The sequence below is a fragment of the Macaca fascicularis genome, chromosome 12 (genome assembly GCF_037993035.2).
Source record: "Macaca fascicularis isolate 582-1 chromosome 12, T2T-MFA8v1.1".
Lineage (NCBI taxonomy): Eukaryota > Metazoa > Chordata > Mammalia > Primates > Cercopithecidae > Macaca > Macaca fascicularis.
In genome coordinates, this window is record NC_088386.1 from 136,244,678 (window position 1) to 136,262,462 (window position 17,785).

Consider the following 17,785-nt stretch of genomic DNA (forward strand, 5'->3'; position numbering starts at 1 on the left):
GCTCGGGGTCCAAGGACAGCTAGGAGATTGGTGCGGCCACCGCTGAGGGGATCAGAGGATGGCCACACGTGGGGACCCTGAATTTTGTTCTGATGTTAAGCCTGTCGGGGGGGTGAGCAGAGACAGGCGCTCCCTCCCTTGCTTGGGATCCAACCTTCCCCTGGAAGGGGCCCTGCGGGCTGCCTAGGGGCAGAGAGGAGGCAGACGCAGACAGAGGGAGACACAGAGGCATGGCACTACTGGCCTTGAGTGGTGGGTGCCCTGGAGCTCTAGGAGCCATCCCGTTGGGGACACAATGAGGCCAGAGCAGGCCGATGAGTTGAAGGACAGGAGGCAGGAGAGCAGGGAGGGTGAGGTGGGCTCGGGTGTGGTGGGCCCTGGACAGCTCGCCACTGTTTCTGAGACTTTGGAGGGCAGTGGAGCCTGGCGTCCGGTCCTGATGATGCCCACTGTGCCTGGGGCTGGCCAAGGTCTTCCCCACTGTCCTGGGCCCCCAAGCTGGGGCTGGCCTCTCTGCCAGTCTGAGCTGGGTTTCCAGGCTAAGTTGGTGGCTGCCTCTCCAGGTCTCCTGAGACTTCACCAGGTGGTCTCTGCAGAAGCTTCTGGAACTTGCTGCAGCCATGACTGCCTCAGGAATAAGAGGAGTGCCCTTTTCTGCCCTTCACCCACCCTTGAATACTGGCCCAGCACCAGTCTGAGAGGGTCCTGGGCAGGGCCAGGCTTGCAGGACCCCAGAGGAGCCCAGAAGTGGTCGCGGTGGGGGTGCTGGGGCATGGGGGTCCCCTGGGCTGGCCACCAGAGGGTTTCCTCCAGACCGCTGTGTGCCTGGACTAGGGGAGGGCCTGGGCTGGGAACAAGGAGGCTCTGTGCTCCGGGCCTGGGCAGGAGCCAGTTTGGGGCCCTCCTTGGGCCTTTGAAGTCCCAGGCGCACCCACCCTGAGGCCTGGGTAGGGCAGATGCCTGGTGAAGCCCCACAGAGGTTTCTTGCAGAGGAAATTTCATGTCCCTGAGAAGGGCAGGTGGGAGAGGGATGTGGGAGAGGTGGGAAGAGGGGGCAACGAGGGTAGGCTGTGGTGGGGGAGGGGCGTGGCAGAGGGGCAGGGCACGGAGGGGCAGAGCTGTAGACGGGGAAAAGGGCACGGAGGAGGACAGGGCTGTAGTTGAGGGGCAGGGGTGTGGAGGAGGGGAGGTCATGGAGGGCAAGATGTGGAGGAGGGCCGGGCCATGGAGGGAGCAGGGTGTGGAGGGGGCAGGACTGTGGTAGGGGTGAAGGGGCATAGAGGAGGGCAGAGCTGTGGTTAGGGGAGTGGGTGTGGAGGACGAGCAGAGCACGGAGGGAGCAGGGCTGTGGTGCGGGGGAGGGGCCTGGGGAAGGACAGAGCACGGAGGGCAGGGCCATGGAGGGTGGGATGCGGTGGGTGGGCTGTGGGGGCCGCCAGGGCCACTCCTGTTGGGGCTGCTGTAAGGGAAACCCCGTGAACTGCGTGGCTGGTAAACATCAGAGTTTATTTCTCACCGCGCCGAGGCCAGAGGCCAGAGATCAGGTGCCAAACTGGTCGGGGTCTGGGGAGGGCTGTCCTCTGAGTTGTGGATTTCTGACTTCTCATTCTGTCCTTAAAGCAGCAGAAAGAGGGGGAGAGAGCCCTCGGCCTCTTCTTACAAGGGCCTGGGACCCATTCATGACAGCTGCACCTTCGTGACCACATCACTGCCCAAAGCCCCACCTCCTGATACCGTCATATTGGGGCTGGATTTCAACAGAAGAATTCGGGAGCTGGGCGTGCTGGCTCCCACCTGTGATCCCAGAGCTCCGGGAGGCTGAGGTGGGAGGATTGCTGGAACCCAGGAGTTTGAGGCTGCAATGAGCCATGATCGCGCCACTGTACTCCAGCCTGGACAGCAGAGGGAGACCCTGTCTAAAGAATTTCGGGGCAGCACAAACATTCAGTCCGTGACACTCCCCATGGACAGGCCTCCCTTCTTTCCTCAGCTCAGGTCTTCCAGGCCAATGCAGGTCCCAGCCCATCAGCCTCAGTGGACCCAGTCTTGGGGACCCGCAGGGGTCTGCACCTGCTTCCCTGATGCCTTTACCGCCAACCACTCTGCTCAGGTCTCTGGACCTGTGGGTTTTCCAGGGTCCTTAGACCAAAGCCCACCAGCCTGAGCCCACACCTGCACAGGCGCTGTGGGGACCAGGACATGGGTGCTGGGGTGCATGGCCTCTGTGACAATCCGGAACACAGCACTCAGAGCCTGCACCATTTCTTACATGCATGGGTGGTGGCCCCTTCGATGGACAGAACTCATTCTCAGACTCTAACTGGGCCCCTGGGGTGCTGGAACAAAGATGGGGAAATCGAAAACAGGGGTCTGGGAAGCAGCCCAGGCTGAGGCTCCTAGGAGGGAGAGTGAGAAGTACCCAGGTACCAGGGCTAGCTGGATGTACTGACCCTGCCTGGCCTCCCCTCCAACCCCTGGACCCCAGTGAACCCGGGTACCAGACTAGCTGGATGTGCTGACCCTGCCTGGCCTCCTCTCCAACCCCTGGACCCCAGTGAACCCGGGTACCAGACTAGCTGGATGTGCTGACCCTGCCTGGCCTCCTCTCCAACCCCTGGACCCAGGTGGACTGGGGTACCGGGGCAAACTGGGCATGCTGACCCTGCCTGGCCTTTCTGGTCTCATTGTGACTCAGGCCTGGGGGTTCCCAAGGCTCCCAGCTTAGAGGCGGACATGACTGTGAGGCCCTTGCCCTTTCCCACTCAGCAGGGATGAGTTCAGGGATGGCCAGGCCCCAGTGATGTCACCAAGCTGAGCTTCTGAGCTTCTGGTGCCTGTGTGGGAGATGCGGCCCTCAGGAAGAAGTATCCTCCCCTCCTTAAGGGACCAGAGAAGGAGGATGGGGAGGAGGCCTGGGCCGAGGTCATCTGATGCCAGCCTGCGGCCTGGAGCAGCCTGGGGCCAGCATGCGTTCCAAGGGGAATTCCTGGGGAATGATGCAGCCAGCCTCGCTATCACAGGCTGTCATTTGAGGGAGAGCCGCACTCGGAACGCCTCCCAGCCCCAGTGCAGGAATCCGTCTGGCAAGTCCGCCCTCGGACACTCAGAGGACACTGTTCCGGAATCCCTGGACCTCGGGGTGGGGCCAGGGTCTCAGGAGAGGAAGTGCCCAGATTCCTGGACGCTGGCCCTGAGGAGGGTCTGGTGGCAGCCACCTCGGTCAGGACGAGGACAGAGCGTCCAGCCCCGTGCCGGCCCAGTGGCCTCAGGATACCACAGCCACGTCCCTCCTGTCTAAGGCCCAGCAGTCCCTGGGACACTCCAAGAGCCATCCACTTTCTAGGTTTGGGCTTCCCCTCCTCGGTGACCCCAGCTCCGCCCCAGAGAGCAAACCCTGAAGCAGCTCCTCTGGGGGCCTTTAAGGGGAAAATAGGACTTGTGCTGTGCTTGGGGTGGACTGAAATCCTGCTCCTCACACTAAAGCATACTGCAACACAAAGCCGGGTGTTTGCAAACGAAATGCCAACAGTCACACAGAGCCGGCAAACTACCCTTCACCACACTCGCTGAATGAGGCTGTTCTGCTGAAACTCAGAGTCACCGGGCACTGAGTCTGCATGCTCACGCCCTCAGCTGCTACGGAATGATGACTCAGTTTCCCCGCCGCTCTTTGGATTCAAGCTGCTGCAAAGCCCTCCCCAGCCTGGGTGTCGAGAAGTTGCCTGGCCCAGTCGCATGGCACGCGCGGGCAGTGGGGCCCGCAGACAGCATGGGCACCGTTTACGGATGAACAACGAGCTCCTCCTCACCTCCATCGCTATGCGAGGCACTTCCCCACTCTCCTGACACCACATGGGCTGTTTCTGACTTCCAGCTACTAGGAGCAAGGCTGCCATGACCTCCTGTGTGTGTACATCGTGCTGCCTTCACACGTGCCTCGATTTCCACAGGTTGCATATGTCCAGGGCGAAGCTGCTGAGTCAGGGAATCCGCATCTTCAGGTTGACCAGGCGTTGTTCAACCAGTTCCCAAAGTGACTTTACTGACTTCCACTCGGGGTATGAAAAGCCCTATTTCTCTCCAGCCTCATCAACACAGTACTGTCAGCATTTAGCCCCTGCCAACCAGGAGACAGTGCAGAGGAGACCCACTGCAGTCCTGATGTGCGTCTCCCTGGTTACCATGAGGCTGCTCCCTACGCACACATCTTATAACTGTTTGGGTCTCCTCTCTGCCAACCACCTGTCCCAGTGCCCTGACTGCTCTTCTATGCAGTTGCCTGGTTTTTTGTCATTGATTTGCCAGTACTCTTTACTTTTTTTAGATTCCAAGCCCTATCAGTTACATACGTTAGAATACTGTTTTTTATTCTGTGACTTGTCTTTTTCAAGGTCTTGGGACTTTTCCTTCCCTAAAACATGTAAGGACCACTTACCAGATATGCTGGCCCGTACCTCAGTGTGGAGAGAACAGGGTGTTGGGAACAGCCCGGCCTTTGGGATTCCACCACATGGAACAGAGCATCCCCCTGGTGCAGCAGGAGGGCTGCCGGGGACATCACTGGGGGACCGCATCTCGGAGTAGGAGTGCAGCAGGCGGGCAGGCTGGAGAGGTTTCGCTAGAGAGCGGTGCCCATAGAGGCATCTCAGGGCCATCCTGGCCTGCGTGCAGCAACACGACGCCGCATCCCTCCTTAGAAAGGGCTGTGCCAGCAGCTCCCACTGGCCTCCGTGTCCAGGAGTGTGAAGGGATGATTTTTCTGTCCCCTTTGAGAGCCTCCGTCCTTACCACACGGGCAGGGGGCCCCCGGGAGGAAGGTGTGTATGTCCGGGGCTCCAGAGCGCAAGGTCAGTTTAGGAAGTGCTGACTGCAGCCAGGTCCTCACCAGCCCTCCCTCGTGGGAGCTAACTTGGCAGTGCCAAGAAAGGCCCAGGAAAGTCAGGACTGGGGACCGTGGGCAGCAGCAGCCCAGGAGCCCCGTTTCAGCCTCAGCCTGGGGAGGGAGGGGAAGGCGCCCCACCTGGGACCCCCATGGGCCTCACTCTCCAAGGTGTGCAGTGAGCGGCCCGCCTGAGTGATCAGCCTGCTCAGAGAGCTTCAGGTCAAAATGCTGCCTGCCCTGCAGCCCAGCCGCCTCTTCCAGTCCTGTCCTCGGACATCCATGAAGACATGAACAGACACTTCCTATCAGGAGACAAAGGAGGCAGACGGGAGCCGGAGCCTGGGAGGACCAAAACTAATTACAGGGCGACAGAGCCGGACCAAACACCTAAGCACGCCTGGGAGCCAGAAGCTCCGGGAAAACCACTTCACAGAAGCCCACCAGCCCCCTCTGCCATGGCCTGGCTGGCACACCTGGCCAGCCACAGGGCGCCCCTCCCCACACCTCCTCCCTGCCAGCTGCTGCTTCCGGGCAGTCTGGGTGCTGGATGGTGAGTGGGCACCGGAGGGGCTGTGGGGACAGCAGAGCCTAGGAGGGGCCAGCAGGGGCAGCGTCCTCTCCAGGGGCCACCCAGAACCCCCATATGACAGGGGAGGGCCAGAAGCACAGAGTCTCTGGGGGCAGAGCTGCAGGCTTGGGCAGGAAGCTGGGACCATCGATCTCTTTCCCACCTGGGTCAGCAGCATCAGGATTCAACCTCCACAGAACTGGAGAAAAAACACATCCCAGGGCAAGCCGTTCACCCAGGGGGCAACGGGGCAGGACCTCACCTGGTTTGAGGGTGAGAAAGGGGTCAAAAGATGAGCACAGTGCTTCGAAAAACACCAGAAAATGCATAAACTCCCCCCAATGACTTTGCACCAACAATTACATAAGGGAACTATTTAAAAAGAGGGAATAGAGCCAGGCATGGTGGCTCACGCCTACAGCTCCAGCACTTTGGACAGCCGGGGCGAGAAGAGTGCTAGAGCCCAGGAGTTGAGACCAGCCTGAGCAACATAGTGAGACTCCATCCCCACAAAAAATCAAAAAATTAGCTGGGCACGGTGGTACGTGCCTGTGGTCCCAGCTATTCGGGAAGCTAAGATGGGAGGATGGTTTGAGCCGGGGAGGTCGAGGCTGCAGTGAGCTATGTCTGCGTCACTGCACTCCAGCCTGGGCGGCACAGTGAGACCCTGTCTCAAAAAGCAGCAGGGGTGGGGAGGCATGATTAATCTTGGAGAAACAGATTAATAGTGGGGAAAGCTGACATGTGTTTCTTCTCTGGAAGATCAGAAAGGCCAAAACTTAGCAGATGGGAATTAGAAAGTTAGGAAAAGTATGCCACGTGATGTGAGTCCCTTCCATCTATTCGTTCCCCGAGGAGAGTCCAGCCCTGGCTCTCAAGACCCCAGGAGGCTGAGAAGCAGGGGTCCCGCTGCAGGGGCAGAGAGAGGGACCCTCTTGGGGAGTGCAGGCCTAAACAGCCAGCCCTGGGGAGGGGTCAGGCTTCAAGTGGGCCTAGGAGATAGGAGAAGCCATGGCCCCCATCCCCGGCCCCATCCCCTTGGGAAGCTCAGGGAGGAAGGACATTCACAGGCAGATGTCCTAGCCTCTCCTGGGGAACACGGAGATTCCCAGCCGAGCCGCCCAGCACCCAGCCTGTGTCCACACCTGCCACATGGATGGAAAGCACCACAGGTGTTCCAGGCAACAAGGGAACTTCAGGGCTTCAAGTGAGCAGACAGGCTGGAGATGGCGCCTAGGGGTGGCTGACAGGCATAGGGGTGGCTGACAGGCATGTTTTCCACACCCGGAAACTACGTTTGATTCAGGTAAAGCACAGTAGACTCCCTGCACCTGAGTTTGTCCAGTTAAACCCGTTCAGGCACACAAAGATAGAGATGATTTTATTATATTTTTAATTTTATCCTCAATAAAATTTAAAATATGCATACAATCCTGTAAAACTTCATGATGTCATATATGTAGTTCAACTGTATAATATACTTTGTGCTCGGCAAGCAGTGGATACACCTTTTCCAACATCCATGTGCTTTTAAAAAATTAACCATTGGCCAGGCATTGTGGCTCACGCCTGTAATCCCACCACTCTGGGAAGCCGAGGCAGGAGGATGTCTTTTTTTTTTTTTTTTTTTTTTTTTTTGAGGCAGAGTCTCGCTCTGTCGCCCAGGCTGGAGTGCAGTGGCGTGATCTCGGCTCACTGCAAGCTCCGTCTCCCGGGTTCCCGCCATTCTCCTGCCTCAGCCTCCCGAGTAGCTGGGACTACAGGCGCCGCCACCACGCCCGGCTAATTTTTTTGTATTTTTAGTGGAGACGGGGTTTCATTGTGTTAGCCAGGATGGTCTCGATCTCCTGACCTCGTGATCCGCCCGTCTCGGCCTCCCAAAGTGCTGGGATTACAGGCTTGAGCCACCGCGCCCGGCCAGGAGGATGTCTTAAGCTCTGGAGTTTGAGGCTACAGTGAGCCATGATAGTGCCACCGCACTCCAGCCTGGTTGACAGAGCAAGACCCCATCTCTGAAAAAGAAATTAACCCTCTAGTCATTCACACCAAACATCTCAATAAATTCAAAAAAATCACTTTATATAAATGAAATCATATTGAAAAAGTTATTTTGTTTCTTCCTTGTTTTCTAATCATTATAATTTTAATACAAAAGTTAGGATGTGGGTCCCTCTGGGATTAAGAAAGGGTGGGGCGCACCTGTGTGCTGTTGAAACTGTGAGTCAGGACCCGGTGGTGGCCACATAGGAGTCCACCGTATGATTTTCTGTTAAGCTGCACATTTTTTATCAAGGCACTTTTATCTTGTATATTTTATCTCTAAAATTTTTAAAACATGCTTCAAACTATTCCCCCCAAAAGTAGAAGTTGTAAAAATTACATTTTGGGTGACAATGTTAAAATTTTTTAAAGAAGAAAGGTCATCGCTTAGGTGTTTATTTAAATGGAATTTAGATAATTTCTAGATCATTTGGCTCCTCTATTTCTTTATTACTCCAATTCTAATTTCTTAGAAAACGCTCCTGGCTCCACCCCTGAAAGTTTCCACAATTGGAACAGGTCTGTCATCCACAGCTCAAATCACCACCACCATCTCACATGGCCCCCAAGCTCCGCCCCCAACACAGAAGCCAAGGTGGCCTTGGTAAACCTGAGGTCACATCATGTCAACTTTTATTCGGGCTCCACAGCAGATGCCAATCCCTCTTAGAGTAGAAGTTAAAGCACTGACCTGCAAGGTTCCACATTATCTGACCTCAGGGTTCACACCCTTTCCCTGTTCCTCACACTCCAGGCGCATGGCCTGGCATGCTCCCTCCTCATAACCCTCCTGCGAGTGGTCCCTCTGCTAACACACACTCCTGTTTAAGCCCGCGTGGTGACCAAAACTGACACTGTGCTGGGCCGAGGAGCTGGTTCCAACACATTTCAAAGGACTGTAGTAATCCAGAAAATGCTCTCAGACTACAGTAGAATTTAGCTGGAAATGGATGCTGATAAAAGCAACTAGAAAATCTCCCAAATGTTTAGAAATTAAGCAATGTACCTCTGCATAACCCATGGGTCAAAGATGAACCATAAATGGAAATTAGAAAATCTTTAAACTGAATGATCATGAAAATGTAACCTATCAAACTTGTAGGATCCAGTTAAAACTGCTTAGAGTGAAATGTTTGCTTAGAAAGAAAAAAGTTGGAACAACAGTCTAAGTATAGCCCTGTAAGGACATTAGAAAAAGAGGAACAAAGTAAACCCAAAGAAAATAGAAAGAGGGAACTAATAGGGATGAAAGCAGAACATAATTAATAAAACAAATGTCAATAGAAAAGTGGGGTTTTGTACAGATTAATAATATTGTCTGCCCAAGACTAATAAAAAAAAAAGCACAAAATAGGCTGGGCACGGTGGCTCATGCTTGTAATCCCAGCACTTTGGGGAGGCTGAGGTGGGTGGATCACCTGAGGTCAGGAGTTCAAGACCAGCCTGGACAACATGGTGAAACCTCATCTCTACTAAAAGTACAAAAATTAGCCAGGTGTGGTGGCGGGCGCCTGTGATCCCAGCTACTTGGGAGGTTGAGGCAGGAGAATCACTTGAACCTGGGAAGCAGAGGTTGCAGTGAGCTGAGACCATGCTACTGCACTCCAGCCTGGGTGACAAGAGCAAAACTCCATCTCAAACACACACACACACACACACACACACACACACACACGCACGCACACACAAAATAATATGGCACATGTTGGCAATAGTAGAGATTAAGAAGGGATTACCACTGAAGATCCCATAGACATTACAAATATTATGAAGTTTGACAAACGACTTTCTGCCAAATAATTCAATGAGTCCAATGAAATGGACACATTCTTAGAAAAACAAATATAACAAAAGAGACACAAGAATAGAGTATGTAAGTAGTCCTATGCATAATAAATAAATTAATTGAATCATTAATTTAAACATTTCCACAAAAAAATCTCTAGGCCCAGAACACTTAAGATAAATATTTTCAAATATTTAAAGATGAACTAACACAAATCTTATAAAATTATTCCAGAAAACAGGAAAAAAAGAAATATCCCCTGTTATGGTTTGGCTTTGTGTCCTCACTCAAATCTCATCGTAAATTGTAATCCCCAGGTGTTGAGGGAGGAACCTGGCGGGAGGCGATTGGATTATGGGGGCAGTTTCTCCCCATGCTGTTCGCATGCTAGTGAGGGCGTTCTCATGAGAGCTGGTAGTTTTGTAAGAGTCTCTTCCCCCTTCACTCCCTCTCGCCTGCCACCATGTAAGATGTGCCTCTTCCCCTTCCGCCATGATTGTCAGTTTGCAGAGGCCTCCCCAGCCATGTGGAACTGTGAGTCAATCAAACCTCTTTCCTTTATAAATTACCCAGTCTCAGGTATTTCATTATAGCAGTGTGAAAACGGACTAATACACTCCCCAATTCATTTTCTGAGACCATTATTAATTCATCCCAAAACATGAGAAGAAAACTATAAAAAAGTGAATATCATAGGTTAATCTCTCTTGTGAACATAGGCACAAAACTCTCATCAAAATATTAGAAAACTAAATCCAGAAATATATAAAGTAGATAAAACATCACAACCAAATTGGGTTCATTACAAAAATAAAGAGCTAGTTTAATATTTGAAAATCAACAAATGTAATGCACTACATTAAAGGAATAAAAAAGAAAAATCATGTAATAATCTCAGTAATTCAGGAAAAGCATTGATAACATTCAACACTCTTCAGGATGAAAAGTCTGAGAAAATAACTTTTTAAATTATTATTATTTTTTGTAAGATGGAGTCTCGCTCTATCACCCAGGCTAGAGTAAAAGTCTGAGAAAATAACTTTCTTAATATGATACAGAGAGTATCATTAAAAAGCCTACGGCCAACACACTTCCTGGTAAAATGTCAAAAGTTTTCCTCTGATGTTAGGAATGAGACAAGAGTTTTTGCTATTTTCATTTCTGTTAAACGTGGTGGTGGAGGCCCAGGCCAGGATGGGAAGGTAGGAAAGGAAAGCAAAAGTATGGGACTGGAAATAAAGAAATGAAATTGTAATTAGTTACAGGTAACATAACTGTGCATGTAGAAAATCCAAAAGAATCTACAGCTGAATTATTACAAGTAACATGAGAATTTAGCAAGACACTAGACATGTGGTTAGCATGAAACATTATATCCCAATATACCAGTAACATAAATAGAAAATAGAATTGTTAAATGCTACTTATTTTTCTGAAGACTAATGGAAAGGTGGAAACTTTGGACTTTGTTAAAATTAAGAATGCCTGTTTATCAAGGGACATTGTTAAGAGAATTAAAACTAAGCCAGAAACTGTGAATAGATATTCGCAATGCCTGCGTGACGGTTGGATTTATGTGTCAACTGGACTAAGTGTTCCTGGGTGTGTGTGTGAGGGTGTTTCTGGATGAGATCAGCGTTTGAATCGGCAGACTCGGTAAAGTAGGAGGCCCTCCCCAGTGTGGGAGACATCACCCCATCCACTGAAGACCTGAATCCAACAAAAGGCAGAGGAAGGAGGAACCCACCTCTTTTGCTTTTTGCCGTTCTGCTTGAACTGGGACATTGGCCTTTTGCTATCAGGTTGAGATCAATACCATAACTCACCTGGTTCTCAAGCCTTCGGGTCTGAACTAAATGACACCACTGGCTGTCCTGGGTCTCAGCTTTTTGACAGCAGATGGTGGGACTTCTCTGCCTCCCTCATCAATCATGTCAGCCAGTCCCTCCTAATAAATAAATACACATATGTTGGATAAATATATCTTTTTATATGTGGATACATTTATCCTCTTGGTTCTCTGGAAAACCCTGACTAACACAGCATGTATCCAAGCAAAAGTTTGTGTCCAGAATATATAAAGAACTCCTACAAATCAATGAGAAAACAAAAGACAACTCATTTTTCTTAATGGGCAAAGGATTAGAAAAGGTAAGTAAACACAGAATAAAAGTGCTCGACATTAATCCTCATAGCAATGCAAATCAGAAGCCACAGTGACCACCAGGACGGCAGAAGCTGAAAGGACAGATGGTACCAAGGGCTGTCACCGACTCAGAGCCAGGGAGATGGGTGCGTTCTGGGCAAGAGAGTGCCCGGGTGCAGGAAGTGGGGGACGCTGCCCAGCAGTATCTTCCCAACTGGAAACTGCGCATATCCTGCGAAATGCCTGCCTATGCTCACCGCCAGACGTGTGCCTGAACATGGGGCGGCACTATGCCCTACAGCCCTGAACTATGCAAAAGAGCAACGCTGTTCATGCGTGAGGCGAGACAGGCCCTTGAGCAGGATAGATAGCAAATGTGTGCTGGGTTTAATATCTGGGTGATGGGCTGATGGGTGCAGCAAACCACCATGGCACACATTTACCTGTGTAACAAACCTGCACATCCTGCACATGGATACGGGAACTTAAAATTAAATTAAATTTTTTTTAAAAGAAGTGTACTCAGACCATCGAAGACAGCCATGGAGAAAGAAATAATTTCTGCCCACAATGATCTAGATGAATCTCACAAATACAACTTGAGCAAAATAAGCCAGACACTAAAGCGTCCACAGCTTACGATCTCATGTATGTAAAGTTCAAACCCAGGCAAACCTCATGCATGGTCATGAAAGTCAGAACAGCGGTTCCCTCTGAGGGGCCTACGAGAGGGGGTGCTGCAAACACTGCATCTCTTTGTCTGGATGGAAGTTTCAGGGTGTGTCCACTTTTTAAAATGCATCAAGCCATACATTTATGATTTGGGAACCTTTCCGTATGTATATTATTCTTCAATAAAAAGGCCACTGAGAAAAACTGCCCACAAAAACCGCACGTGCACCCTCTGAAGTCCAATGCCAGCCCAGATGCTGCAGGCTCCGCTGTGTTCCACAGCTAAGGTGGTAAACAGTGGAGCCCAGAAGTACTTTGCTGCCAGCCCAGAGGACACGTCTAAACCACCTTGAAGGATCCCATCTGCCTGGGAGCTGCATGTGTCAGATTCCAATACCCGCATATTCTGACCGGTTTCTTGGAGGTAAGAGAATGAAACAACTTGGATGATTTTTAGCACGCTGGTCTTGGCTCTTAAACTCACAGCTCATAGCCCCCGTAAAGTGAGATATTGGAAGTAAACTTTGTCCTCCGAAGTTGAAGCCATCTTTTAGCTCCACGCTCTGGTGCTCACAGAGATGAGCCACAGCTCAGGATCAATCTGTTTTACACCCAATGACCCCTGCGTGGTCTTGCCCACCGCCCGCTCTCTGAGAGCACATGTGGCGGACGGAGTTGGGCAGGCTTGAGGGGTGCTGAGAAGTCTGCACGTGGCAGGGGGTGCACCCAAGGCAGCCAGAGAGCATGAGGGCCGGACATCCTCAGCAGGCTCCAGTGCCTCTCCAGCCTCCTACCAAGCCAGGTGCCCTGGGCAGCTGGCCAAGACCTCAGTCCTACGGTTGGCCAGCCTCCGACCCTCCCAGCTGTGTCTTTCAGTCACGGTCCCAGGTTTCTTCTCAAGGCAAATTTCCTTCTAATGCAGGAAAGTCAGCCTCCCTGGGGCTCCCCATCCTAAGCCCAGGCCACAGTCCTGCCCCTGCCGCTCCCCATCCACACAGAGCATCCTTCCCAGGCTCGCCCCTGTGGGCTCACTGCTGTGGGGTCCTGGGCCATGAGACCACAGGGGTCACAGGGAGTGTGGACAGCGTGGCCTGGACAAGGTCAGACCTGCCTTGCCAGACGGTGTTCTGGGAACAGGCTGGGGCTGCTGGGCCTGGAACATCAGGGTGAGGCTCCTCCCAGCCCCGGCAGCATGTGCTGAACCCACCTATCTTCCTTTTGTTCTTTCTCCTTTCTTTGCTTATTGGTGTCTCCCCAGTTGTGAGTCCCTGAAGACAAGTACCCTCAGTCACCACTGGACCCAGCACCCATCACTGCCCTCAGTCACCGCCGGACCCGGCGCCCACCACTGCCCTCAGTCACCACTGGACCCGGCACCCACCACTGCCACCCACAGCCGCGTGCCACCTTCCCCTGTGCCAGCCAGTACCCCAGCATGGACAGGGGTGGGGCAAAGAGTCTTCTCAGGGAAACATCAAAATACCCTAGTATGTTAGTGACTCGGCCAATCAGCAGTGTACTGGTAATTGCTTAACAAGGGACTCTCAGAAGGGGCAGGGCTGGTCTGCAGCATCCGCACACACTCCCATAGTGGCTGGTTGAAAACCTTTGGTGTTTGGGCTTAGAACGTGGAGTGACAGCAATGCACATAGTCGGTGCTCTGGAGCCTGAGCCGCCTCCAGCAACCATGGGGACCACGTGCTGGTTGCATGGGGACCAGCAACCATGGGGACCACACGCTGACCTCGGTGGTGTGTGGTCGACCCGGATTTTTTGCAGGGCATCCCAGCACTGGCTGTGACCTGCACCTGGCCCCACAGTGGGGCGCTGCTGGTGTAATCTGCCCAGCAGGTGGCTGCTGAGACCCGCAGTCACGCCTTCCACACTCGGGTTTCCACAGTTGTCTCTATGTCAAATCCCGTCAGATGCACAGTCCTGCAAGTCCTCTCTGCTCTGTCTCGAGGCCCCCATATGTGATTCCCCAAATGCCACAAGCTTGAACCCACAAAGCACATCCTGCTTTACAAGTCATGGACCTGGAGCTGGGCTGGCTGAACTGGGTTAGGCTGAGCTGGACTGGAATAGGCTGGGCTGAGCTATACTGGACTGGACTGAACTAGGCTGACCTGGGCTGGGTTGGGCTGAGGTGGGCTGGGATAAGCTGGGCTGGGCTAAGCTGGGCTGGGCCAAACTGGGTTGGGCTGGGCTGCGCTGAGCTGAACTGAGCTGGGCTGAGCTGAGCTGAGCTGGACTGAGCTGAGCTGGACTGGGCTATGCTGGTCTGGTCTAGGCTGGGCTAAGCAGGGCTGGGCTGAACTGGGCTGAGCTAGGCTGGGCTGAGCTGGACTGGACTAGGCTGAGATGGGCTGAACGGGGCTGGGTTGAGCTGGTCTGGGCTGAATTAGGCTGAACTGGGCTGAGATTGGCTGGGCTGAGCTGGGCTGAACTGGGCTGAACCAGGCTGAACTAGGCTGGGCTGGGCTGGGCTCGGCTGAGGTAGGCTGGGCTGTGCTTGGCTGGGCTGAACTGAGGTGAACAGGGTTGCACTGGGCTGGGCTGGGCTGAACTAAGCTAGAGTGGACTGACCTAAGCTGGGCTGGGCTGGACTGGGGCCTGTCTGGCCATTTTGCCTGAGCTCATAGACCAGAAAACCTGAGGACAAGACCGGTGGAGACCCTTCATCAGCGCCCCCTCCCTTGAGCTCTGAGCGCTGTTGAGGAACAGAGGAAGCAGTTGGGAGCAAAGGATGAGGAGGAGCCTGGCGGAACCCAGTGTTTCCACCCACACCAGAGCCCCCGCAGCAGATGCCTGCCCACTAGGACCTGCTGGGCCCAGAGGTGTGCACAGGGAGCAGGTGGCACCACGTGGCCCCGCCACCTATGTTGGTGACAAGGCCAAGCCAGAGCCAAGGGGAGGGGCGACGTGGACCCTGCCCCGACGAGAGACCTGGCAGAGGAGCTCTGGACAGCACCGCGGGGGCCTCTTTGAGAACGATCTGCTCATGACTTCGTCAAGCTGAGTGAGAGAAGCCAGGCACAGACGGCCACATATTACACATTCCGCTTCTGTGAAATGTACAGAACAGGCAAAGCCGCAGAGGCAGAGGGCAGACGGGATCGCCTGGGGCTGGGGTAGTTAGTGGGTGTGTGACTGTAGAGTATGGGGTTTCTTTTGGGGGTGATGAAAAAGTTCTGGAATGAGATAGTGGTGATGGCCACAGAACTCCACAAACACACTTAGCAGCGATTGAATTGAACACTTAGCAGTTATTGAACTGAATGCTTCAAACGGGTGATTTATATGGCATATGAATCACATCTCAATAAAGCTGTTAATAAAATATAAATAAATAAAATAAAACAGAGGCTGGGCACAGGCACGGTGGCTCACACCTGTAATCCCAGCACTTTGGAAGGCCGAGGCAGGTGGATCACCTGAGGTCAGGAGTTTGAGACCAGCCTAGACAACGTGGTGAAACCTGGTCTCCACTAAAAAAAAAAAAAAAAATTAGCCAGGCGTGGTGGCGGGCACTTGTTAATTCCAGCTACTTGGGAGGCTGAGGCAGGAGAGGCGGAGGTTGCAGTGAGCTGAGATCGTGCCACTGCACTCCAGTCTGAGTGACGAGAGCGAAACTCCATCTCTGGGGGAAAGAGAGAAAAAAAAAAAAAAAAGCCTATGAACCAGACACTGGAGGCGCCATCCTGCCCCAGGCCTAGACTCAGCCTGCAGGCCCCTCTTGGGGAGGGGTGGTGTCCTGAGCTGCCTGCAGGCTCCCATGGTCCCCGCTGTCAGCTGTCATGGCTTCCTTCCTTATGAAATGAGCTAGAAAATATACATGTTTGAAAAGAGGCCAGGCGCGGTGGTTCACGCCTGTTATCTCAGCATTTTGGGAGGCCAAGGCAGGTGGATCACCTGAGGTCAGGAGTTCAAGACCAACCTGGCCAATAGGCAAAACCCTGTCTCTACTAAAAATACAAAAATTAGCCAGGTGTGGTGGCAGGTGCCTGTAATCCCAGCTACTCGGGAGCCTGAGGCAGGAGAATTGCTTGAACCCAGGAGGTGGAGGTTGCAGTGAGCCCCGATCATGCCACCGTACTCCAGCCTGTATGACGGAGTGAGACTTTGCCTCAAAAAAGGGAAGGAAGGAAGGAAGGAAGGAAGGAAGGAAGGAAGGAAGGAAGGAAGGAAGGAAGGAAGGAAGGAAGGAAGGAAGGAGAAAAGAAAAGAAAAGAAAAGAAAGGAAAGGAAAAGAAAAAGAAAGAAAAGAAAGAGAGAGAGAAAGAAAGAAAGAGAGAGAAAGAAAGAAAGAAAGAAAGAGAGAGAGAGAGAAAGAAAGGAAGAAAGAAAGGAAAGGAAAGGAAAGGAAGGAAAGAAAGAAAGAAAGAAAAAAGAAAGAAAGAAAGAAAGAAAGAAAGAAAGAAAGAAAGAAAGAAAGAAAGAAAGAAAGAAAGAAAGAAAGAAAGAAAGAAAGAGAAAGAGAGAAGAGGAATACCAGCTTAATAGCACAGGCTTCTTACCTGCTTTTCTACTTGAATCTCTTGTTGTTTGTGCTAAAAACCTCAGGTCCTGGTCACTAAGCTGCTCGTTTGGGTTATCACTGCAACAGAAACAAACACATGCACGTGCGGCGGCTGAAACGAGGAACGTTACTCACAATCACCCCTCAGATTTCTAGGCTGCCCCGCTGCACTGGAAACAGACACACCACTTGAAATCTCAGATACACGTAATCATCATCTCAACACTTCAATCGGGATATTCACATTTCAGCCGTATCTGAAAACTGTGACTCGCAGAACCTTCACGTTCCCAACTCCCGCCGGGGGAGACCAGTGCATCACGGCTTCTAAAACAGCCAAGTCATGGACTCCCAAATGGCTCAGCGGTCAATCTGACAGTGCCTGAGTCATCTCCAGCTGCTGAGTCATGATGACCCCAATCCCAGAGTCCCAGAGTTGGAAGGGACCCAAGAAGTTCTCTCCCTGGGAGAAGGCTCGTCTGGAGAGCTTTGGCCTGCAGCGGCCCCGTCCTGCTGGCTGTGGAGTGGGGGCATGGTCTGGAGAGGGACTTCAGGTCATTCGGGCTCCTCTCCAGCCACTGGGACCCTAGGCACTGTGCCTGTTCTGAAAACACAAGAGGAGCCATTATGAGGCACAGGGAGAAGGCAATGCCAGGCCAGGGAGGCTGTGGAAGGGCGTGAGCCCTACAGGTCCCAGTGTCAGCCCACCCCGCATGTGGGCCCTGCCTGCCTGTGGGACCTCAGCCCATTACAGCAGGGCGTCCTGGCCCACCCTGGCCTCCCTCCCCTTGAAGCCCTTAACCCAGCCCACAGGCAGGGCCCTCCACCCAGGGAAAGCCGCGGGCAAGGGCGGCCAGACCTGTACGCCCCTCCACAGCCAGACCCCAGCCAGGATCCCTGCAGGCTGGCCCTGAGCAAAACCACAGCCCCAGTCTCCTGCGTATACGTGGGGAAACTGAGACTCGCAGAAGAGACCAGCTCTCCAGACCACCCAGCAGAGATATGGGAACTGTGACGTGGAAGCAAGCATACCCTCGGCCAGCCCAGCCCTGAGCAAGGCGTCCCAGGGTGGCTCTGCCCGGAGCCTCGCAAGAGGGGCATGGGTGTCTACCAGGCCATGGGCAGCAGAAAGTGGGCAGGTAAAGGGAAGCACAGGGATCTCTGGGTGGTCC

At 52.9% G+C, this 17,785-nt stretch overlaps 1 long non-coding RNA gene across 2 annotated transcripts; it reads right to left on the reverse strand.

Annotated features, from left to right (window-relative positions):
- Positions 1–4,865: 4,865 nt before the first annotated feature.
- On the reverse strand, positions 4,866–16,958 carry LOC135966466 (uncharacterized). Of its 2 annotated transcripts, XR_012420985.1 has the most exons (4): positions 16,858–16,958; positions 16,612–16,691; positions 11,103–11,224; positions 4,866–7,462 (listed from the first exon to the last, which is right to left on the reverse strand). It is a non-coding gene; the product is annotated as an uncharacterized lncRNA (long non-coding RNA). The 2 variants fall into 2 exon arrangements; XR_010579787.1 differs by lacking the exons at positions 4,866–7,462; positions 11,103–11,224 and adding an exon at positions 15,336–15,734.
- Positions 16,959–17,785: the final 827 nt, after the last annotated feature.